Source organism: Microcebus murinus, chromosome 15, assembly GCF_040939455.1.
Source record: "Microcebus murinus isolate Inina chromosome 15, M.murinus_Inina_mat1.0, whole genome shotgun sequence".
Classification (NCBI taxonomy): Eukaryota; Metazoa; Chordata; class Mammalia; order Primates; family Cheirogaleidae; genus Microcebus; species Microcebus murinus.
The window spans coordinates 3,232,046-3,255,523 of NC_134118.1; positions in this window are offsets into that span (position 1 = coordinate 3,232,046).

Sequence of the window (23,478 nt, forward strand, 5' to 3'; positions counted from 1 at the left end):
ATCAACCTAAGTGCCCATTAATTCATAAGTAGATTAACAAAATGTGGTAGATGTATACCATGGACTGCTACTCAGCCACGAAGAATGATGACTTCATGCCTTTTGTAACAATTTGGATGGAACAGGAGACCATTTTCATAAGTGAAGTATCTAAAGAATGGAAAAACAAACACGAGTACTCACTATTAAATGGGAACTAACCCATGAGCACACATGTGCACAGAGGGAAGTAAAATGAAACACAAATCAATCAGAGGGAGAGGGGAGAAGGGGATGGGTGAAAACCTGAGTAATGGGTACAATGAACACTATCTCGGTGACAGACACACTTATAACCACGACTCAAGCATTATAAAAGTGTTCATCCATGTCACCAAAATATTTGTACCCCTGTAATACTTTGAAATAAATTTAAAAATTAATTAATTAATTAAAATGGTTTAGTGACTTAAGAAAAAGACTTTATTTATTTCAGGATGTTATGGGATACAAACATTTTGGATATATGTTATGACTTTGCCACACCCAAACCATGATTTGGAATGTGCCTTTTCCCCCCTACAATGCTCACCACATCCATTAGTTGTGAGTTTACCCATTCCCAACCCCCTAATCCCTAGAGAATATTACTACCATGTGAACGCCATAGTGTTGATCAGTCAGTGCCAATTTGATGGCGAGTACATGTGGAGCCTATTCTTCCATTCTTGTGATACTTCACTTAGGAAGGTGAGCTCAAGCTCTATCCAAGAAAATATAACAGATGCTAGATCACTGTCATTTCTTATAACTGAGTAATATTCCATGATATACATATACCAAATTTTAATAATCCACTGATGAATTGACAGGCACTTGGGTTGTTTCCACATTTTTGCAATAGTGAATTGTGCTGCCATAAACATTCAGGTACAGATGTCTTTATTATAGAATGACTTTTGCTCTTTTGGGTAGATGCCTAATAGTGCTATTGGTGGATCAAATAGTATTTCTATTTTTAGCTCTTTGAGATATCTCCAAATTCTTTTCCAGAGAGGTTGCACTAATTTGCAGTCCCACCAGCAGTGTAAAAGAGTTCCTGTCTCCCCACATCCTCGCCAGCACTTGTTGTTTGGGGATTTTTTGGTAAACACCAGTCTCACTGGGGTTAGGTGATATCTCGTTGTGGTTTTCACTTGCATTTCTCTAATTATTAGAGATGTTGAACATTTTTTTATATGTTTGCTGGCCATTATTCAGTCTTCTTTTGAGAAGGATGATTTATACCAGGCTGCCACACCCAGGTAGATTCCCTAGAACCTTTGCCTTGATGTTCTTAATGTAAGACTGTGAAGCAGTTTAGGGACCAATGAAAAGATTTTAGCAAATTCATATGGTTTATCAAGATCCCCAGGGCTTTTATTTTCCTTCCATTCCCTAGTTATAAAATATTCTTGCTACAAGTAACTCATATCCCTTTATTTCACTATGAAATATCAACAATATGTGAGAACGCTGGAACCAACATTCCTCAAGCATATTGTATCAGTAAAGGAGTCTTTATTATTTTCCTGGCTCTATGTGTGAAGTAGGTAGAAAAACATATTCATCATAAATCAAGGAGATTGTTTTCAGTTTTTGACTCTTAGAAATAAAGCTGGAGAGATTTTGGACTTGGTGGTTGCTGGCTAGCAGGGCTGGGGTGGGCCTGGGCTGGGAGTTTGGGCCAGGGATGGGCTCTCCCTGGACTCCAGCCCAGAGGGCACTGGAGGAGCCCCAGCCTGTGTGCCGTTCTCCTCTGCATCCCTGGGCACCTCGCAGCCACCTGCACTCCTGGTGCGCTCTCCCCATGCACCCCACCTTGCTCTCACATGCAGGAGCTCAAGCCTGGGACAATAGTATGTTTCTTGTATGTCATTCCAATTCTGCTCTGGTTCGCAAAAAATTCCTGGAGCCATACATTCTCTGAGTTCCCCTTTTGTCAATCATATATGGCCTAGAAATGCTATACAAGAATCCAAAGATAAAAATAAGGGCAACGTAGACTGTAAGGGTGGAGGCATAAATGGATTACCAACAGAAATGTCTGATAAAAAGAAAGACTAAAGTGAGTTAAGGATTCATTGTTTTAAAAATGGGCCTGACAATCTGAAACACCTTCTTTGTAATTGTTACTGTGTAAGATACTGGGCTATGAGGACAATGGACACCTTCCAGCTTCTGTTTACTGCTTGCTTGCTAACTGCAAGGCATTTTGAGTACATTATGGGATGCAGAGGAGAAAGACAAAGAACGTGGAAACCAGAGTCTCTCAGCTACGACCTGGAACAGGTTGGAGCCTATCAGGGGCAGGATGAAGTAAGAATCACTGTGGGGGCGGATGCATGATCAGTGTGTAAACAGCTTAGGTATAAAAGGGTCACTAACACACAAGGGGGGGGGATCCCTGCCCAAAGAAGAGGCCACTGCGCTGGCACTCTGGGGGCTTGGGCCCTAGCTTGAGCTAGACAATAAAACTCCTTTTGATAATTACAGCCTCGCTGACTCTGTCTCTCTGTCCTGCGGCCCTATGAATCTTGACTCTTACAACTGACGTTTTTCACAGAGACCAGAACTCAGGATAGATAGGTTAGGTGTTTACTTGCTATTAATCAGGAAATACATTGTATCTATATTTAAAATGTAGTTAGTTATATTTAATGACCTCATTCCAGAATTTCTTCTTCATTAATGTAGGTTTCCTAACTATTATTTCCGGTTTAATAAAGCTTGTTTCAATAGATACTATTTTACTAAATCAGTACTCAAAAATCTTTGGTTCTCATGTATTCACATGAATTTGGCTGCTGTTTGCTCTCATTTCTTTGAGCTAATCAAATTTGAGTGGAGAACAATTTTACTGTGAAACAGAGCAGGGAGACTGCTGTGAAATGAAGGGTAGAGTTTTTGGAGATGATGATGTGAAACATAAAGATATAATTACTGCCCAACACAATAGAACAGCTTGTGTTGTAATTACTATTTATTGCTCTGACTAGATAGAAAAGACAGGGAAATAGGGGAAACCTCTTTGGATAATGAAACCTCCTTTACATGAATATCTAAGCTACATTATAAAATTTTAATCCTTGTTGTAGTCCTTCTATTCATTCAAATGTATTAAACATACAGTTTTTTTAAAAAAGAAATAGAGCTGGACAAACATAAATATATCAGCTTTTGTGTAAATAAGTTTTCATAAATTTTCATGAATATAACATGACTTATACAGTGAGTGTGTGTTTAACTATTCCAAACAGCCAACTCTTTTCCAGAGTGGCTATACCATTTTACATTCCCACCAGCAATTGACAAGAGATTCAATTTCACTGTATCTTCATGAGCATTTGATATTGTCAGGTGTTTTTTTTTTTTTTTTTTTTGGCATATTATGGGGGTATAGATTTTAAGGTTTCAATAAATCCCCATTCCCCCCCCCACAAGTATGACTCTCCAGCATGACCATCCCCCAGATGGTGCACATCTCACTCATTATATATGTATATACCAGGCCCCCTACCCCCTCCCACCAGCCCAATACTCTATTACTGTAGTACCTATGTGACCACTTAGGTGCTGTTCAGTTAATACCAATTTGCTGGTGAGTATATGTGGTGCTTGTTTTTCCATTCTTGGGAAACTTCACTTAATAGTATGGGTTCCAGCTCTAACCAGGAAAATATAAGATGTGCTATGTCACCATTGTTTCTTAGAGCTGAATAGTACTCATGGTATACATACACCACATTTTATTAATCCATTCTGGGATTGATGGGCACTTGGGCTGTTTCCACAGCCTTGCAATTATGAATTGTGCTGCTATAAACATATGGGTGCAGGTGTTTTTTTTGTACAGTGTCATTGGATCTTTTGGGTAGATGCCCAGCAATGGGATTGCTGGATCAAATGGTAGATCCACTTGTATCGCTTTAAGGTATCTCCACATTGCTTTCCTCAGAGGTTGAACTAGTTTGCAGTCCCACCAGCAGTTTAGGAGTGTTCCTCTCTCTCCGCAACCACGCCAGCATTTACTGTTTGGAGACTTTTTGATAAAGGCCATTCTCACTGGAGTTAAGTGATATCTCATGGTGTTTTTGATTTGCATTTCCCTGATGATTAGAGATGTTGAACATTTTTTCATATGTTTGTTGGCCATTCTTCTGTCTTCTTTAGAAAAGTTTCTGTTCAAGTCTTTGCCCACTTTTTAATAGGGTTATTTGATTTTTTACTTGCTGATTTTCGTGAGTTCTAAGTATATTCTAGTTATCAGTCCCTCATCGGATGTGTAGGATGCAAAAATTTTCTCCCATTCTGTAGGTTGTCTGTTTACTTTCATGACTATTTCTTTGGCTGTGCAGAAGCTTTGTAGTTTGATCATGTCCCATTTATTTATTTTTGTTGCTGCTATGATTGCCTTTGGGGACTTCTTCATAAACTCTTTGCCTAGGCCGATGTCTAGGAGAGTGTTTCCAACTTTTTCCTCTAGAATTCTAATAGTTTCATACCTTAGGTTTAAGTCTGTTATCCAGCGTGAGTTGATTTTTGTGAGAGGTGAAAGGTGTGGGTCCTGTTTTAGCCTTATACAGGTGGCTATCCAGTTTTCCCTGCACCATTTATTGACAAGGGATTCTTTTCACCAGCATATGTTTTTGTCTGCTTTGTCAAAGATTAGATGGCTATATGAGGATGGTTTTATATCAAGATTCTCACATCTGTTCCACTGGTTAATATTCCTATTTTGGTGCCAATACCATATTGATTTAATTACTACAGCTTTGTAGTGTAGTTTGATATCTGGCATATTAATGCCTCCCATTTTGTTTTTGTTGCCTAGGATTGCTTTTGATATTCGGGGTGTTCTTTGGTTCCATACAAAGTGTAAAATTATTTTTTCTATATCTGTGAAGAATGCTGATGGGATTTTAATAGGTATTGCATTGAATCTGTAGATCAGTTTGGGTAGTATAGACATTTTGATGATGTTGAGTCTGCCGATCCACGAGCATGGTATGGATTTCCATCTGTTTACATCCTCTGCTATTTCCTTCCTCAGTGTTTCATAGTTCTCCCTGTAGAGGTCTTTTACCTCCTTGGTTAAGTATATTCCTAGGTACTTTAATTTCTTTGTTGCTATTGTGAAGGGAATTGAGTCTTTGATTTGGTTCTCAATTTGATTGTTGTTGGCGTATATGAATGCCTCTGATTTCTGTGTATTGATTTTGTATTCTGAGACTTTACTAAATTCATTGATCAGTTCCAGGAGTTTCTTGGTTGAATCTTGGGGTTTTCTAGATATAATATCATATCATCAGCAAACAGTGAAAGTTTGATCTCTTCTGCCCCTATTTGGATACCTTTAATTCCATTTTCCTGTCTGATTGCTATAACCAAGACTTCCAGCACTATGTTGAATAGAAGTGGAGATAGTGGGCAGCCTTGTCTGGTTCCAGTTCTAAGTGGGAATGCTTTCAATTTTTCCCCATTCAGTATGATGTTGGCTATGAGTCTGTCATATATGGCTTGTACCATTTTTAGGTATGTCCCTTCTATGCCTATTTTATTAAGTGTTCGTATCATGAAAGGGCGTTGAATTTTGTCAAAAGCTTTTTCTGTATCTATTGAAAGAATCATGTGGTCTTTGTTTTTGCTTCTGTTTATGTGGTGAATTGCATTTATAGATTTACATATTTTGAGCCATCCCTGCATTCCTGGGATGAAGCTCACTTGGTCGTGATGGATTATTTTTTTAATAAGCATCTGGATTCGGTTAGCTAAGATTTTGTTGAAAATTTTTGCATCTATATTCATTATGGATATTGGTCTATAGTTTTCTTTTTTGTTGCATCCTTTCCTGGTTTTGTTATCAGAGTAATATTCGCTTCATAAAAGGTTCGGGGAGATATCCGTTCTTCTCGATGTTGTGGAATAGTTTCTGCAAGATAGGTACTAGTTCTTCTTTGTAAGGGTGGTAAAATTTAGGTGTGAAACCATCTGGACCGGGACTTTTCTTTTTAGGGAGATTTTTTAATTACTGTTTCTATTACAGCTCTTGAGATAGGTCTGTTCAGGGAATCTATTTCTTCCTGGTTGAGCCGATGGAGGCTGTGTGTTTCTAGAAATTTGTCCATTTCCTCCACATTTTCCAGTTTGTGTGCATAAAGATTTTTGTAGTATTCATAAATTATATCTTGTATCTCTTTGGGATCAGTTGTGATATCTCCTTTTTTGTTCCTGATGGAGCTTACTAGAGATTTCTCTTTCCTGCTATTCATTAACCTAGCCAATGGCATGTCAATTTTGTTTATTTTTTCAAAGAACCAACTTTTTGTTTTATTAATCTCCTGAGTAGCTTCCCTGTTTTCAATTTCGTTTAGTTCTGATTTGATCTTGTTGATTTCACTTCTTCTGCTGGGTTTAGGGTTCGTCTGTTCTTCCTTTTCCAGCTCTTTGAGTCGTTTTGTTAGACTGTCTATTTGTGATCTATTTGTCTTTTGGTTATAGGCATTTATGGAGATAAACTTTCCTCTCAGAACTGCTTTAGCTGTGTCCCAGAAGATTTGATAACTTGTCTCTCCATTGTCATTTTTTTCATAGAATTTTTAAATTTCCATCTTGATTTCTTCATTTATCAAGTAATCATTTAGTAGGAGGTTGTTTAATTTCCACGTTTTTGTGTAGCAATGTGAGTTTCTGTTAGGGTTGATTTCTAGTTTTATTCTACTGTGATCTGAGAAGATACATGGTATGATTTCTATTTTTTTAAATTTCTTGAGGTTTACTTTGTGCCCTAGGATATAGTCAATCTTAGAGATTGTCCCGTGAGCTGATGAGAAAAACGTATATTCAGTGGATTTTAGGTAGAATGTCCTGTAAATGTCAGTCAGACCAAATTGTTCTAGAGTTTTGTTTAAGTCCATTATTTCTTTATTAATTTTCTGTTTGGAGGATCTGTCTTGTGCCGTCAGTGGGGTGTTGAAATCCCTGGTGATTATGGAGTTGCTATTAATCCATTTGCTTAGATCCAGTAAGGTTTGCTTTATGAATCTGGGTACACCTAAGTTGGGTGCATATATATTTAAAATTGTTATCTCTTCTAGTTGAAGTGTGCCTTTCACCATTATATGATGACCCTCTTTGTCTTTTAATACTTCTGTTGGTTTAAAAACTAAATCATCTGAAATTAGAACTGCCACACCAGCCTTCTTTTAGCTTCCACTAGTCTGGAATACTGATCTCGACCCTTTTATTTTTAGTCTATATGCATCCTTGCAGGTTAGATGTGTTTCCTGAAGACAGCATATACTTGGCCTGTATTTTCTTATCCATGCAGCCAACCTATGTCTCTTGAGTGGAGAGTATAAGCCATTCACATTTATTGAGAGAACTGATAGGTAAGGTAGATTACTGTTCATTCTGTTGGGTTGGATGTTGTTGCTTTGATTTCTCTCTTGGGCCATTGTAACATCTGGCCTTTAATCTTTGGGTTTTGGTTGTTTTTATATTCATGAGTTTTTATTATGGTGTTCCATGCATAACACTGTTGTGAGTACTTCTTGTAGGGCTGGTTTTGTCTTGGTGAATTCTCTGAGACTTTGCTTGTCTGAAAATGTCTTTATTTCCCCTTCATATATGAAGTTTAGTTTTGCAGGGAATAAGATTCTAGGCTGGGCATTGTTTTATTTCAGAAGAGTGAGAATGGGGCCCCCGTCTCTCCTTGCTTGTAAAGTCTCATTAGAGAAGTCTGGTGTTATTCAAATTGGCTTTCCCTTGTATGTCACTTGCTTCTTTCGTCTTATAGCTCTTAGAAAGGCCTCTTTAGTTGATATTTTGGTCAGTCTGATGGCTGCATGTCGTGATGTCTTCCTGTCTGCAGATGATCCCAGGGGTCCTCTGAGCTTCTTGAACTTGTATATCGAGATTTTGAGCAAGGCCTAGGAAATTTCCCTCTATTATATCTTCAAATAGCTTGTCCAACCCTTGAGTGTTGTCTTCTTCCCCTTCTGGTAACCCTATGACCCTCACATTAGGTTTCTTCACATAATCCCACATCTCTTGTAGGCTTTGCTCTTTTCTCTTGTTTCTCTGCTCTATCTCTGTGATGGTTTTATTTAGTTGGAGGATGTTATCTTCAAGGTCTGAGATTCTTTCTTCTGTTTGATCTACCCTGTTCTTGAGACTTTCCACTGTATTTTGTAGTTCCCTGAATTGTTTCTTCATTTCCAGGAGTTCGGTTAAAGTTTTCTTCATTGTGTCTATTTCTTTAGTGAACTTTTCTTCTAGGTCCTGGAGGCTTTTTGTGGTTTCTTTGTGTTGGTTATTGAGTTGTTGTTGCAGGTCGGTGAGTGTTCTTATGATCCACATACGAAATTCCTCTTCTGTCATTTTGGTTGTCTGATTTGGGTTGGTGTCTGTTTCTAGGGGGCTGGTGCTCCTCTTTGGGGGTGTGTTTTCCATTTGGTTCTTCATATTTCCTGAGTTCCTTCCCTGATTTCTTCCCATGTTGATCAGTTGTTGTTTCTTTCCTTTAGGTTTTTGTTTGGGTATTCACACGCCTTGTTTAGTTCTGAGCTGTTAGGTGGTGTCTGTGGGTGAGATTCGACCACTCCCTGTATAATGAGTCAGTGGGTGCCTGAAAAGGCTGTGCAGGATGGCGTCCTTGTCAGTAGGTGGCGCTTGCTTGGAGTAACAGGCTATGCTGTTATTTTTGTGTCCTGTTATCAGCTCTGGTTCTGGGCGGAGCTGGGTTGGGTAAGCCTGCCCTCAGGCACCACCAATGCCGTTAGCAGGGGTCAAAGTTCTGTTCTCTGCTTCCAGGAAAAGCAGTGAGGGTGGGGCTGGAATGGCCCCGCTCAGCTAGAAAGTCTGTGTGTGGGGGTGGGGCTGTCTGAGACCCGCAGTCTGGTGCGGGTCTCGCTTCTTTCCACCCTCCCCAACTCCGCAGCTACTCCTGGGCCTCTGCCAGCAGGCCAGACCACACCCCACCAGGCCTCCCCGGATTGTGATGCCGGTGGGGAGGTTCCCTGCACAGGAACGCCACCTGGGCTGGGCGTGCAGCCTCCTTTTGGGAGGAGGGTTGCCCTCTAGGACGCTGATCTGCTCCTCAAGGCACACACACCTCAGTAGGCTGTTCACGTATATCCCTCCTGTGCCCCAGGCAATGCTAAACCTCAGTGCACGGGATCTGGTCTGCAGGTACGACCTCTGGGTCCCAGAGTTCAAACTGTATCCCCTCCAGGGAGAGGAGTTCTGGTCCCAATTCACCCACAGGGAGCCCAAGCTGGGTCTATGTCTCTCAGCCTCTGAGTGGGCACCGTTCTCCTGGGAACACCGTGCCAGCAGCACCTGGGAGGGCTGGCGAGTAGGGAGCTCACAGTCTGAGTTCCCCTTAGTCAGCTGTAGGGTCCCAAAAGAGAAGGTCCCCTTCCCTGGAGGTGCCTCCGGTTGGTGGCTGTATTGTCTCTCTGAGCAGCCGTGGGTAGGGTCGGCGGAGGGGAGGAGGAGGCAATATGGTGCCTGCCGCGCGGCTCGGGTCTGTGCACACGGAGGTGCCCGGAGGAATTTGGGAGCCTGGTGCTGTGTCCGCTACTGGCTCACCGCTAGCTGGCGGCGGCCGTCTCTGGGCTGGTGTCCGCAGGTCTCTCCACCCACTGGGGAGCCCACCAGCAGTCCCAAATGCAGGGGAGGGGAAACGGCAAATCCACCTACCCTTGCCGCTGGTCTCCGGGCTGCTCCGGGGGTCTCAGCTTCCAGTTCTCCTCCGCAGCCTCCTCCCGTGGAGTCTCCGGGGGTCTCAGGTACCCTTCCTTCCGGCCCTCGTCTGCTGTGTGCTCGTCTTCTTGCTTCTTTTTTCTAATTTCTGCTAGAATCTGTCTTTTCTGCAGAGACACTCTGTCTCTTGGTGTTTCTCGTCCACCATCTTGATCCAACATCCAATGATACCCCCTTTTTTTTTTTTAATTTTAGTCATTCTAGTAGGTGTGGTAGAACTCTTCAATGATACCATTGAGGCCTATATATTTCTTATTTGGAAGCTTTTCAATATAAATTAAATTTCCCTTACAATTATGAAGCTATAGGTAGTATCTGTTTCATAGTGGGTGTGTTGTGGTACTATGTGCTTTTCCAGAAACTGGTCTCATCCATCAGATTTGTCAAATGTATTTGTTGTACTTCCTTAACACCCTTTTGATATTTGAAATATAAGCACATTTCATTCTGGATATTTAAAATTTGTGTCTCTCTATATATTCCTCTGTTAGTCTTGATACATATTTAATATTTATCTTTTCAAAGAAGCAGCTTTTTGTTTCATTAATTTTCTCTATTTTTTATTGTTTTCAAATTCATTTATGTATGCTCTTTATATCCTTCCCTGTGTTTGATTGTGGATTACTTTGCCTTTGTTTTTCTAGTGTCTTGAGATAGCAGTTTATGTATCTGTGGAAATTCTTTCTCTTTTGTAATGGAAGGATTCAGTGTTATAAATTTTCCTCTCAGCACCACTTTAGCTGCATCTCACAAATGTAGACATGTTTTATTTTTATTTCTATTCAGTTCAATGGATTTTTAAATTTCCGTTGAGACTTTCTTGATCCATGAATTATTCAGAAGTTTAGTGTTTAATTTTCCAAGTGTTAGGGAGTTTTCCTGTTATTTTTCTGACAGTGATTTCTAGTTTGAATCTATTTTAGTCAGGGAACACCCTCTGTATGATATTCTTTCAAATTTGTCATAGTTTGTTTTAAAGCTCAGAATATGGTCTTGCTTGGTACATGTTTTTTGGGCACTTAAGATAATATGTATTATGCTGTTATCAGGTGGAGCATTCTAAATATTGATTAAATCCTGTTCATTAATGGTGTAGTTAACTTCTAAATCCTTGCTGATTTTCTACTTATATTTCAATCAATTATTGAGTTTGGGAATGGTGGACATTCTAATTATAATTGTGGATTTGTCTGTTTCTACTTTCAGTTCTATTATCGGTTGCTCACATATTTTGCAGCTGTTATTTGGCCCATACGAAGTTAGGATTTCTATGTTTTCTCAGTGGATCGACCCTTTTATTAATCTGTAATGCCTGTCCTTAACTCTAATAATTTTCTTACCTCTGCATTCTACTTTATCTGATGTTAATATAACCACTCCTGATTTCTTTTGATTAAGGCTTACATGTTTTATCTTTTTCCATCCTTTTGTTTTCAACCTGCCTATATAATTATATTTGAGGTGAGTTTTGTACAGACAGTATGTGGTAGAATTATTGTTTTAATACATTATTCCAGGCCAGGCGTGGTGGCTCATGCCTATAATCCTAGCACTCGAGGAGGCCAAGGCGGGTGGATTGCTCGAGGTCAGGAGTTTGAAACCAGCTTGATAGAGACCCAGTCTCTACTAAAAATAGAAAGAAATTAATTGACCATCTAAAAATATATATACAAAAAATTAGCCAGGCATGGTGGTGCAAGCCTGTAGTCCCAGCTACTCAGGAGGCTGAGGCAGGAGGATTGCTTGAGCCCAGGAGTTTGAGGTTGCTGTGAGCTAGGTTGACGCCATGGCACTCACTCTAGCCTGGGCAACAAAGTGAGACTCTGTCTCAAAAAAAAAAAAAATACATTCTTCCAATCTCTGTCTTAATAGATGTATCTAGAGTATCTACATTTAAAGTAATTATTTGCCTTTAAAAGCCTATGTGTGCCATTAATTTTTTCTATTTATTTTGGTTTTTATCACCTTTTTTGTTACTCGAACATTTTAAGAATCCCAATTTTATTTATTTGTAGTGTTTTTTAGTGTATGGATTAATATTTCTTTTTTAGTTATTGCTCTAGGTATTATATTACATAGTTATAACTGATCACAGTTTACTTGTGTTGACATTTTACTAGTTTGATTGAAATGCAAAGACCTTACTTCTTTTTATGTACTTTTACTTTCCTTTGTTTATAATATAATTTTCTTAAGTATTTCCTCTATATCCATTGAGAATCGCATAGAAGTATAATTTGTGGTTTAAACAGCAAATATAATTAACAAACTCAAGAAGAAGAAGAAAATCTATTTTATGTATGCGTCTTTTTACACTTTTTACTGTTCTTTCTTCATACTGATGTTTTCAAATTCATTGTTTTATCATTTCCTTAGTTTTCATATAATTTTATTTAGCCATTCTTTTTGGGTAGTCGGATGGTATCAAATTATAATAATTTTTATTTCTATAAAAATATCTGATTTCCCTATCATTCCTGAAAAAATATTTTCATTGGATGTAGAAGTCAAGGTTGTCAATTCTTTTCTTTCAACACTTGAAAAATATGATGGCACTTCCTTCTGGCCTGCATGGTTTCTGTTGGGAGATCTGCTGTCATTCTGATGTTTTTCAACAAGTTGCTCTGTGGGTGCCTTTTTTAAAATTCATCTTTAGTTGTCAAAAGTTTGACTATATTTTGTATTAATATGGATTTTTTTTAGTTATCCCATTTGGGATTGGCTCACCTTCTTGCATATTTAGGTTGTGTCTTTGTCAAATTTGAAAGATTTCAGCCAATTTGGGGGGAATATTTTTTCATCCCTGCATTCTTTTTTTTTTTTTTTTTTGAAACAGAGTCTCGCTTTCTTGCCTAGGCTAAAGTGAGTGCCGTGGCGTCAGCCTAGCTCACAGCAACCTCAAACTCCTGGGCTCAAGCGATCCTCCTGCCTCAGCCTCCCGAGTAGCTGGGACTACAGGCACAAGCCACCATGCCCGGCTGATTTATATATATATATATTAGTTGGCCAATTAATTTCTTTCTATTTTTATGGTAGAGACGGGGTCTCGCTCAGGCTGGTTTTGAACTCCTGACCTTGAGCAATCCGCCCGCCTCGGCCTCCCAGAGTGCTAGGATTACAGGCGTGAGCCACCGCGCCCGGCCATCCCTGCATTCTTTCTCCTTTTTCCAGAAGTTCAACAACACAGATGTTAGATCCTTTGATATTTTCCCACAGGTCCCCAAGGCTTTATTTTTTGTAAAAAATTATTTTTATATTTTTTGTTACTCATATTGGGTAATTTTTATGGTTCTGTTATCAAGTTCTTTAATTAATTCCTCTGTTCTCTTCATTCTGCTGTTGAGTCCATTTAGTATTTTATTTGCATTATTATAATTTTCAGTTCTAAAATTTTCATTTTGCTCTTCTCTGTATTTTTTTATATTTTTTGAGACTTGCTATTTTATTTTATTTTTTCTAGTGTGGTATGTTCATAATTGTTCACTGAAGCACTTTTTAAAGGGCTGATTTTAAATCCTTGTCAGATAATTCTAATGTCCCTGACATCTTTTGTGTTGTCATGCATTGAATGTCTTTTTTTTATTTTACATTCAATTTTACTTTTTATTGATACATATTTACTTCTTTAGGAGGTGTTTCTGATATTTTGTTGCATGTATAGAACATGTAGTGATCAAGTTAGGGTTTTTGAGGTATCTGTACCTTGAGTATTCATCATTTTGATGTGTTGGGAATATTTCAGGTTTTCTCTTCTAGCTATTTTGAAATGTAAAATACATTGTTGCTAACTATAGTCACCCTGCTCTACTATTAAACACTAGAACTTACACCTTCTATCTAACTGCATGTTTGAACCCTGTGACAAACATCCTTTCATCCCTTTCTCTCACTCGTGCACTGTTCCCAGCCTCTGGCATCTGTCATCTATTATCTACCTCCATGAGGGCACCTTCTAGAGCTCCCACATGTGAGCGAGAACGTGTGATATTTGTCTTTCTGCATCTACTTATTTTGCTTAACATAATGACCTCCAGTTCCATCCATGCTGTTGTAAATGACATGATTTTATTCTGTTTATGGCCTAATAGTATTTCATTCTGTATAAATGTCACATTTTCTTTATCTAATGGACACTCAGATTGATTCATGAGATTAGTACTGCAATAAAATTGCAAGTGCAGGTATCCATTTGAAATGCTGATTTTTTTTCCTTTGGATAAAATACCCAGCAGTGGGATTGCTGGGTCATATAGAAGATCTATTTTTAGTTTTCTGAGAAATCTCCATGTTTTCCATAGTGGCTGTACTAATTTATATTCCTATTAACAATGCATAAGAGTTCTCTTTTCCCTACATTCTTGTTAGCATGTATTTTATTTTTTGTCTTTTTGATAATAGCCATTCTAACAGGAGTAAGATGTTATTTCAGTGTGGTTTTGATTTGTATTTCCCTAATGATTAGTGATATTGAACATTTTTTCATATACCTATTGGTCATTTGCATATATTTTTAATTTTTTTTATTTCAGCATATTATGGGTGTACAAATGTTAAGGTTACGTATATTGCTCTTGTCCCCCCTCCCCCTCGAGTCAGAGCTTCATGCGTGTCCATCCCCTAGATGGTCCGAATCACACTCACTATGTATGCATATACCCATCCCTGCCTCCCACTTCCCACCTGCCCGACACCTGATAAATGTTATTTCTACATGCACACTTAGGTGTTGATCGGTGAAACCAATTTGCTGGTGAGTACATGTGGTGCTGGTTTTTCCATTCTTGAGATACTTCACATAGTAGAATGGGTTCCAGCTCTATCCAGGAAAATACAAGAGGTGCTATATCACTGTTGTTTCTTATAGCGGAATAGTACTCCATGGTATACATATACCACATTTTATTAATCCACTCATGTCTTGATGGGCACTTGGATTTTTCCACATCTTTGCAATTGTGAATTGTGCTGCTATAAACATTCTAGTGCAGATGTCTTTTTTATAGAATGTCTTTTGTTCTTTTGGGTAGATGCCCAGTAATGGGATTGCTGGATCAAATGGTAGATCTACTTGTATCTCTTTAAGGTATCTCCAATGTCTTTCTTATATGTGCTGTAATTGCCTTGGTTATTGTTATGTGAGTAATTTCCAATGAAAACTTGAATGTTTGGGGTATTATGTTATGGGGTGTTATGTTATGGATTTATTTAAATTGTATATTTAACTGGCTTATTCTCAGATATTTCAGCAGGGAAGTGGCACACCATGTCATTACTGTCTGGTGAGGGTGGGAGTCTAGGTCAGGGTCTGCAGGTCTCAGTTTTGTTGTCTGCTGACACCCAGGGACAGAGGGCTCCTTACTTCCGCTCTGTGGGGTTGGGAGTTTGGGCTCGCAACCAGGCCTTTACTGGTAGCGTCCTTGCTGGGAGGGGCAGGAGTGCCTGTTACTGCCCGCCGTGTGGTCTGCACTGCCGTCAGGGGAAGGCTCAGCACCTCCGGACGGTGGGGACGGTCCTGACTGCCCAGCAGGTTTTTCGGACACCACCTCAGCAGGGAGGGACTGAGGTGACTTCTGCTATTGCTGGGTGAGGTGGAATTCCGGATGTCTCGCGTGGTCTCCACGGACACTTCTGGGGACACCTGGTGGGGAGGAGAGTCCTGGTTCCCCACACAGCCTCGTCTGGCACCCAGGGACAGGCAGGGCACGGCCTCGGGAGAGTGCATGGCTAGGCTCCCCACCGGCCCTTGCCATGGCGTTGAAATGGGGCTGCAGGTATTCTCTGTTACTTGGATGGAGTAGATGAGTTATTGTGTGAACGTTTCCATCTTTTTAGGGTTCCTGTTTTCTGGTTCATTAGCTAAGAGAATAGGCTGTTATTGAGATGTTTTTCCTTCTTTCTTCCCTTTCTTCCTTCCCTCTTTTTAGGGTTCCTGTTTTCTGGTTCATTAGCTAAGAGAATAGGCTGTTATTGAGATGTTTTTCCTTCTTTCTTCCCTTTCTTCCTTCCTCTGCACTAATTACCACTTAGGGCTGCTGTCTTCTACAGCACCAAGTCTGAAATTTTTGAGGCAAAACAGATAATCCAGGAAACTCCCTGAAACCTATGAAATTCTAACACCTCATTAATCCCAAGAGAATGTGATGCAAATACCATTTGCCATTTACAGTGATTTTCAACACAGAGATGTTTACTCTAAAAAATGATTTATTCTGCACACCCACCGCCTTTTATTCTCTAACTTAACATATATTTTAGGGGAATTTCTTCAGACGCTTTAACCCATTTTATAATAAATCTTCCAAACACTGCTATCTTAATCAGCAATATGTCATTTGTTGGTACTACCAAAGCAACATATATCATAGTCAATGCACACGAACCGTGGCTTGCATTCTCAACGATCTCAAACCATTTGTAACTTACTGAGGAGCAATAAAAATGCAGGGAAAGTGTTCTTTGGGCACAAGTCATTGGGGAGGGTTTAAAGACTAGAACATACATCACTAGGCTTTTAAGGAGGGACAGGAATTACATAGAGGTAAAGAAAGAGGGATGAATTTCAGTTTGGAGAAAGCACAACCACGCAGAGGAAGCAAAGAGTAGGCACATGCAAGGGGACAGCAGCCCCCTGCCCACGGGGGACACTGTGTGTCAGGGAGCAGAGCAAATATTTAAATGGACAGAGCTTGGTGACAAGAACATGGCCAGTTTTAAAAGCCAGACATCAGTATTTTTAAAAGTTTCCTTGAATTTTTTTAGAGACGAGGTCTCGCTGTGTCCCTCAGGCTGGAGTGCAGCGACGCAGTCATCGCCACTGCATTGCAGTGCCCAGCCTGCATGCCAGCACCGCAAGGGCTTACAGGGGCAAGAAAACGTACCAACCTCTGGACGTGTGGAAACATGAGAGACATTGGTTATTGGGAGTAAAACTGAATCCAGATACTTTAAAAGCAGTAGACTATGAGAATAAGATCAGTAGCAAGATTAGTTTGCGGTAGAATTCTGAAATTCTAGAAACAGGGTTGAGCAAAGAGCTTGAGGGAGGAGGCAGGTGAAGTCTTGGAATAAAAGCCGAGGAGGAGGCAGTGAGGAAGCCCCCCGATGGATTCTTCTAGAGATTCTTCTTTGAAAAGTTGTCCAAAGCTTTCTTTAACCCAATGGTGGGTCCTCAGGCCTGGCCCTCACCAAGCTCTTCCTGACATCTGCCCCCGTGGCTGGGCTTCTGGGGTGGGTGGGCACCCGAGTTAAGCATAAACACAACCAACAGATGAGGAGGAGTGAATAAAGGGCTGAGGGTGAAGCCAGATGTCTCCAACCTAGGAAACCAGGAGCAGGAGCCGTCTCTGACCTAACCCAGGGAGAAATGAAGCAGGGGGAGGACAGAGAAGAACAAAAATGCCTGGGGGGGTGGAGGGAAGGGCGGAATGCCCAGTTAGAGCACACGGCGCCTCTACCCAGGGTCCACCGACATCCCTCGCGAGTGAACTGGAAGAGATTCGCGTGGAAGGAGGCTGAAACGCACTCGGACGGGCAGGTGCAGCCGCCCCGGGCAGACCGTCCCGCGGAAATCCCCTTCCCGGCCAGCCCCCACGTTTCCCTCATTTATTTTTTCAGTTCACATTTTTATTTGACATAAAATGTTGCTATTGATATATAGATTGAAAAAAAATTCCTGAAACGATTTTAGAAATGTGAAGAACATTTTTGATGGGCTCCAACCTCACTGGAGGAGGAAGGGCCATCTGTTCATTGCTGCCCGCCTTATCTCCCCAGATATCTCAGTGGGAGATCCGGCACCCACAGTGGAAGGTATTTTTCCGAGTGGCCCCTCCCCAGCTTCCTTCTGGGCTAAGAGCCAGAGCAGGGTCCTTACAGTCCCCTGGGTTTCTTTCCCTCACACGTGACGGCGTCCCTGGTACTGAGGGAGAGCGGTGGCCCCCGATACAGACCGAATGACGGCTTTCCCCTCCTCCCTGGAATTTCTGGGGAAGTCCAGCATGGCCTTGCCTCTCCCGCTCCCGCAACCCAGACAGTCGTTCATGAGGGGGAGGACTCAGAGATGTGACCGGGCCGTGCTGTCTTGACCCACTGTATAGCTTTCTATCACTGGATATTGGAAACCCTCCCCACAGCAAATGCCTACGTGTGAGGCCCGCCCCAGCAGGCAGCAGGGCTAGGAAGTACAGAAAACACGCCAGCCGCCAGTCCCCATAACTGCGTGAATGTTCGTCGCACTTCTCTGGATCAGGTCACAGAGGAATTGAGAAACGAAGCTGAACAAAGCGCGGTCCTTCCCCTTCCAGAAGCCCAGGAGCCCGGGAAGCGCCCGCGCCCAGGGGCCGGCGGCGGACGGCGGGGCGGAGGGCGGCGGGCGGCGGGGCGGCGGGCGGCGGGGCGGCGGGGCGGCGGGGCGGCGGGGCGGCGGGCGGCGGGGCGGCGGGGCGGAGGGCGGCGGGGCGGCGGGGCGGCGGGGCGGCGGGCCGGCGGGGCGGCGGGGCGGCGGGGCGGCGGGCGGCGGGGCGGCGGGCGGCGGGGCGGCGGGGCGGCGGGGCGGCGGGGCGGCGGGCGGCGGGGCGGCGGGCGGCGGGGCGGCGGGGCGGCGGGCGGCGGGGCGGCGGGGCGGCGGGCGGCGGGCGGCGGGGCGGCGGGGCGGCGGGCGGCGGGGCGGCGGGCGGCGGGGCGGCGGGGCGGCGGGCGGCGGGCGGCGGGGCGGCAGGGCGGCGGGCGGCGGGGCGGCAGGGCGGCGGGCGGCGGGCGGCGGGGCGGCAGGGCGGCGGGCGGCAGGGCTCCGGGTCAGCTGAGCTGGGCTGGTGGGAGGAGCGACTGTCCAGACGGGGAGTTGGGAGAAAACAAGCGAGTGACAAGGACTCTTCCGCCACGCCTTAGTCTGGCCTCCAGATCTGCGGCTAGGCCCATCTGTGCACTTTCTTATACGACCCAGTTTTAGAGATGAACTCTGTAAGTCATTTTAGCCAGAACCCCCACCTTCAATATCTGGTCCCCTCCGTACCCGATGGGGTCCTGGTCCTTCAGCAGGGGCTGTCTGGCCCCTGGCCTGCCTTCAGAAGAATCTTGTCAGGTCGGTCAGCCAGGATCCCTCTGACCCCCGATGTCTCCTCTGAGTCATCTCGCACCCACGGACCGCACCCGCTCCTGGGCCACCAGTCCCCACTTGCCGCGTGCTCAGAGCGGAGCCCAGTCTCTCCCCACGGCAAGATCCCATAGCTCCAGTGGCTCCAGTGGCCCCCGAGGCAGAGAGCTAACTAGGAGGCAGCAGTCACGGCCTGTCCCGGCCACGTGGACTTGGCGAGAGACGACGAGCAGGGGAGCAGCGTTCCAGGTGACTGTAGCTGTCAGGGGGAAGGGTAGCAGGTGCTCCCGGCGGGGCTGGAGGAAGATTTCTCAAGCAGAGATTAAGATATATAAAAGTAAAAAAAGTGTGCTTTATGTTTTTAGAGGAGGGAGGGAAAGAGAAAGAGAGAGGAAAGGGGGAAGAGAGAAGGGAGACTGACTGCGTGGCATCCCAAAGACAGAGAAGGGGTGCCCGCAGTGAGGCCAGGCTGCTCGCTCATTCTAAGGGGCATGAAGAGAATAAAACAGTGACGCTGTCAGTTGATAACAAAAGCAGCCACAGGATGTCAAATTCCAAGGCTTGGCTTCCTGTCTTTCCTTGGAGGAGGGATGATTACAGGAGACATGACTCTGCCCTCGAGACACGGCTGGCGCTGGGGCTCCTTTTCCTGCTGTTTACTCAGGAACTGTGCAAAAGCAGAGTCTCAAAAAACAATTTTGAAAGAGAGATTTATATTTCTTTTCCATCCATTCAGCTTTCTTTAGAAGTTGTGCAGAACAGAACTCCTGCAGGGTGCCTGTGAGTGAGAGGCCTTAGGATTGAGCTTCAACTGTTACTAGCAGATTGTGGGATTCGGTATTTTCCTGTTATTTTTGGAAGGCTGCCCTTTCAGTAGCATTCGTTCTAACTCACATATGATAAAATTAGCTGAAAGAGAATATGCAGGGAGGAGGGGCAGGGGTCACATAGGAACCAGTTTGAGTCAAAGAGACTTAGACTTGTGAAACACTTAGGCAAAGGTGTCCAGACGCAGGTGGATGTGTTGACCCGTGCTAAATTAAGCCATGGGAAGGAAACTGCGGGTGGCAGCCCGCAGAGCACATATATGGAGGAGGCATGTGTCTAAGGACAGAAGCTGTGGCAATACCAGCCACCATGTTAAAGGACAGCTGGAAAAGAGCACATGGCAAAGAGGACCGAGGAGAAGACAGAGGAACGTGGAGCACAGGCCAACAGCATCCCCAGCTGGTGCTGAAAGGGACAGTTAGAACTCAAGAGAGCACTTCCCATTCCCACGTCACGAGTTACCCAAGTGGGATGAACACCAAACTGAGTGGGATTCAGGCCTGGAAAGAGACACATGGAGACAGTCCTCTCAGTGAGACCCCCAAAATTGGGGTTTGTTTGCCTGGTGAGTAACAGATGGCCCTCCACGAGAATAGGGGTCTTGATCAGTAGCAGTTTTACCACTTGTAAACAGTAAGGAGAGGACTGGGAATAGTTTCCAAAGCAGTGTCTCTCCGAGGGTAAAGTATTAATAGCATAGGGTTTTTTGTATGGGATGATAGAAAAAGAAAAAGATGTGTCTGGTGAGGTTGCTCACACCTGTAATTTTAGCAGTTTGGGAGGCCAAGGAGGAAGGATCACTTGAGGCCAGGAGTTCGAGACCAGCCTGAGCAAGAGTCAGACTGCATCTCTACAAAAAATAGAAAAATTAACTGGGCAGGAAAGGAAGGGAGGGGAGGGGAGGGGAGGAAATAATGTGTTATCAGATGCAGGGGATGGTTCCGGTTGCACAAGCATAGTGGCTTGGTCATGCTGGCACATAAGCTACATGCTATGGTAATGAAGCTATAGCTCCTTCCAGGGTGGAGGCTGTAGCATGGTAATCAAGAAAGTTCCCTTGAGTTCCTCTGTAAGCTTCCAGGGTCTGTCAGGGGTAGTTTTAGCTGGCTGGGTAGCCACAGGCCTCACAGAGTTCTGTAACACAAGAAGCTGAAAAACAGGCCAATTACTAAAGCTAGTTGAATTCCTATAGCCCTGGAGACCTCCCTTCTTGCTTTCAAGAAACTGAGTGGTGAAGAATGAGCAAGGGCTACCAGAGCTGGGTGTGGGCTGGACGGAGGATTGTCCTTTGCTATAGGAATGCGGGCCTACCCCTATGATAGGTGAGAAAGAGTGTCACACCTTTCATGCCCCTACAAGATTATATGCTCGTATTTAAAATCTGAGTTAAATTAAAAGAATATTTTTATCCTGGAGATTTTAAAAAAATATTCTTGGTCATAAGAATTTAAGAAATAGCTAAATAACAGAATAGAGGTTTCTCTCTGTCGATCTCTCCCTCTCCTGTCTCTTTTTCCATAACAAGAGAAGCTCATCTTCTTATTTGGTCTGGAGTTACTTGGGTGATCCATTTCAAAATGAAAATGAAGAGCCAAGTGAGTGTGTCCCCAGTGTGTTGGGACAGGCTGTGCCTGACCCTGACTCAGGGCACCTTCCCCTGAGGGCCCAGGTAATTGCTGCGGGGAGCTGGGTCAATCACATGAGTAAGTTAAGGAGACCTCTCCCCCAATGCTAAGTTAGAGAGGCCTAGTGGGCTTGGCTACAGTAGTCCTGACCAGGCCTGTGACAACAAAGCCCTTAAAACTTGTCAACTGAAGAAATAACAAGGTTCATAACTTGGAGAAAAGAGCTTTATTTTTCATAAAAGGTTGCAGCTTGTAGGTGACCATTCCAACAGGCTGGAAAGCTGAGGCCCTGGCTAGAAGCCAGGAACACCTGCTTTGAGGCACAGACAATGGGAATAGGAATTTATGCTGTGCAGGATGGCCAAATATACATATTTAACAAGCTATGGGAGAAGTCATGAATATTGTGAGAAAAGCAACATGTGCCTATATAATGGTGCTTTATGCTCCTTTATGGGGTCCATGGTCAGAAATGGCCACCTCTACATCAAAAATGTGAAGCAATTGTTACCAAAACTTCAGTACTTGTCCCTGAGGCTGAACAAAGAACAAGAACAAGTGGTTTGAGGAAAAGGAAAGAGAAGTTTACTAATTTGCCAGCAAATGAGGAAGATGGCAGACTCTTCTCTTAAAGAACCACCATCCTGCCTATTAGCAGAAACACAGCGCTTTTAAAGGGGGTTTAGCTTCAGGTTATTGCTGTTGAGCTATGGGTGGCGGTCCTGGTTGGCCTTATCTCTGGTGAAGATAGTTGAGCTATTTCCTGAGGTTTAAAACAAAGAACACTCCTCTGCCCTCTTATTACTAGGCAGGAATGTAAGTTTTCATTCCCAACAAGAGTGGGAGAGGTTTTAAAGAGAAAACTTGTAATATATTTTTCCTTTTTTAGGCCCTCACTTCTGTTATACAAGGACATAAAAACCCTCTCTGTACATGCTGTGTAGACTGGTTAAAACCACTCCAAGGTTGGTGGTCTCTCTCCAGAGAGAATGCTGGTCTGAATCACGAGACTGGTTTCAGTTTAGCCCTTACGGAAAAGCCTGGTGGCTGGTGGCAGTCAGAAAAATGGCGGAGTAGAGGTAACTCTCCGGACTCCTGCTCCCAGAGAAGGAGACGCAGATCTTGGTCTCCTACGGGCAAGTGGATCTCCCCACTACAAGGACAGCGTTGAGAATCCGCAGAGGTTCAGCGCGGGACTCTCATAAAAGGATAAACAAGGTGATGGGGAAATAAGATCCGTTCTCTGGAGAGAACAAAGCAAACAATAGGGCGTGTGGGAGGGCGCCGCCTGCCGGCCAGGTGGTGAAGTGGGATCAGACCCACAGGAGAACTCCTTGCTTCCCCATCGACCTCCACACCCAGCCAGCCAGGGACCTGTCTGAAACTGGTGCGAAGTCGCAGCAGGAGAAGAGGGTGCTGGAGGGTGCAGCTGATGGTGAAAGGCGGCGGCGTGGTCTCCCCTGAGCCCCGTGCTAGGACGGCTCCAGGACGGGAGGAAACTTATCTGCATGGACCATGGACCGGGGAGGCGGTTAGAGGTCTCGCCTCTGGTAACCAGGGAGACTAAGCAGGGCCTCTAAGCTGTAATGCACCGGGTGAATAAAACCGCACAGGGCGGGTCAGTAAAAGTGTGGGCTCCGACTGAACAGGCGGGAGGGCAGGCGGCGTGGAGGAACCTGCCGGGCGTCCTATTGACCCAGGCCCCCAACCCGGCACCGCTGCACCCTAATCAGTCGCCCCCAGTACTGGTGCCCTACGAGTGGGCCAGCAATCACCATTGAGGGGGTCCACAGCCCAGCCGGCAGCAGCCAAGCCCCGCCCCCGCCCAGACTAGAGTCTCTCCTAGCAAATCCCGCCCCTACACAATCTGCGATCGGCTCGTCAGGTCTGGCTCCATCAAGGATCTACTGAGAAGCCTAGCAGCCAGGGGAGTCACAGCCACTGGGGGGCAGGGCGTGCAGGGCCGACTGGGGAGATACCGCCTCCCCTCAGCCCCCAGCTCTCTTGCCCAAAGTAGGCTCCACCCCTGGAGGTGGGGAAAGACAAGAAAACCCACTTTCCCCAAAAGATACCCCTGTCAGGGGAACCTTCCAAGTATGGTGGAAGAGCTCCCCCAGTGGTTGATCAAGAACCTACAAAAAGTAGTCA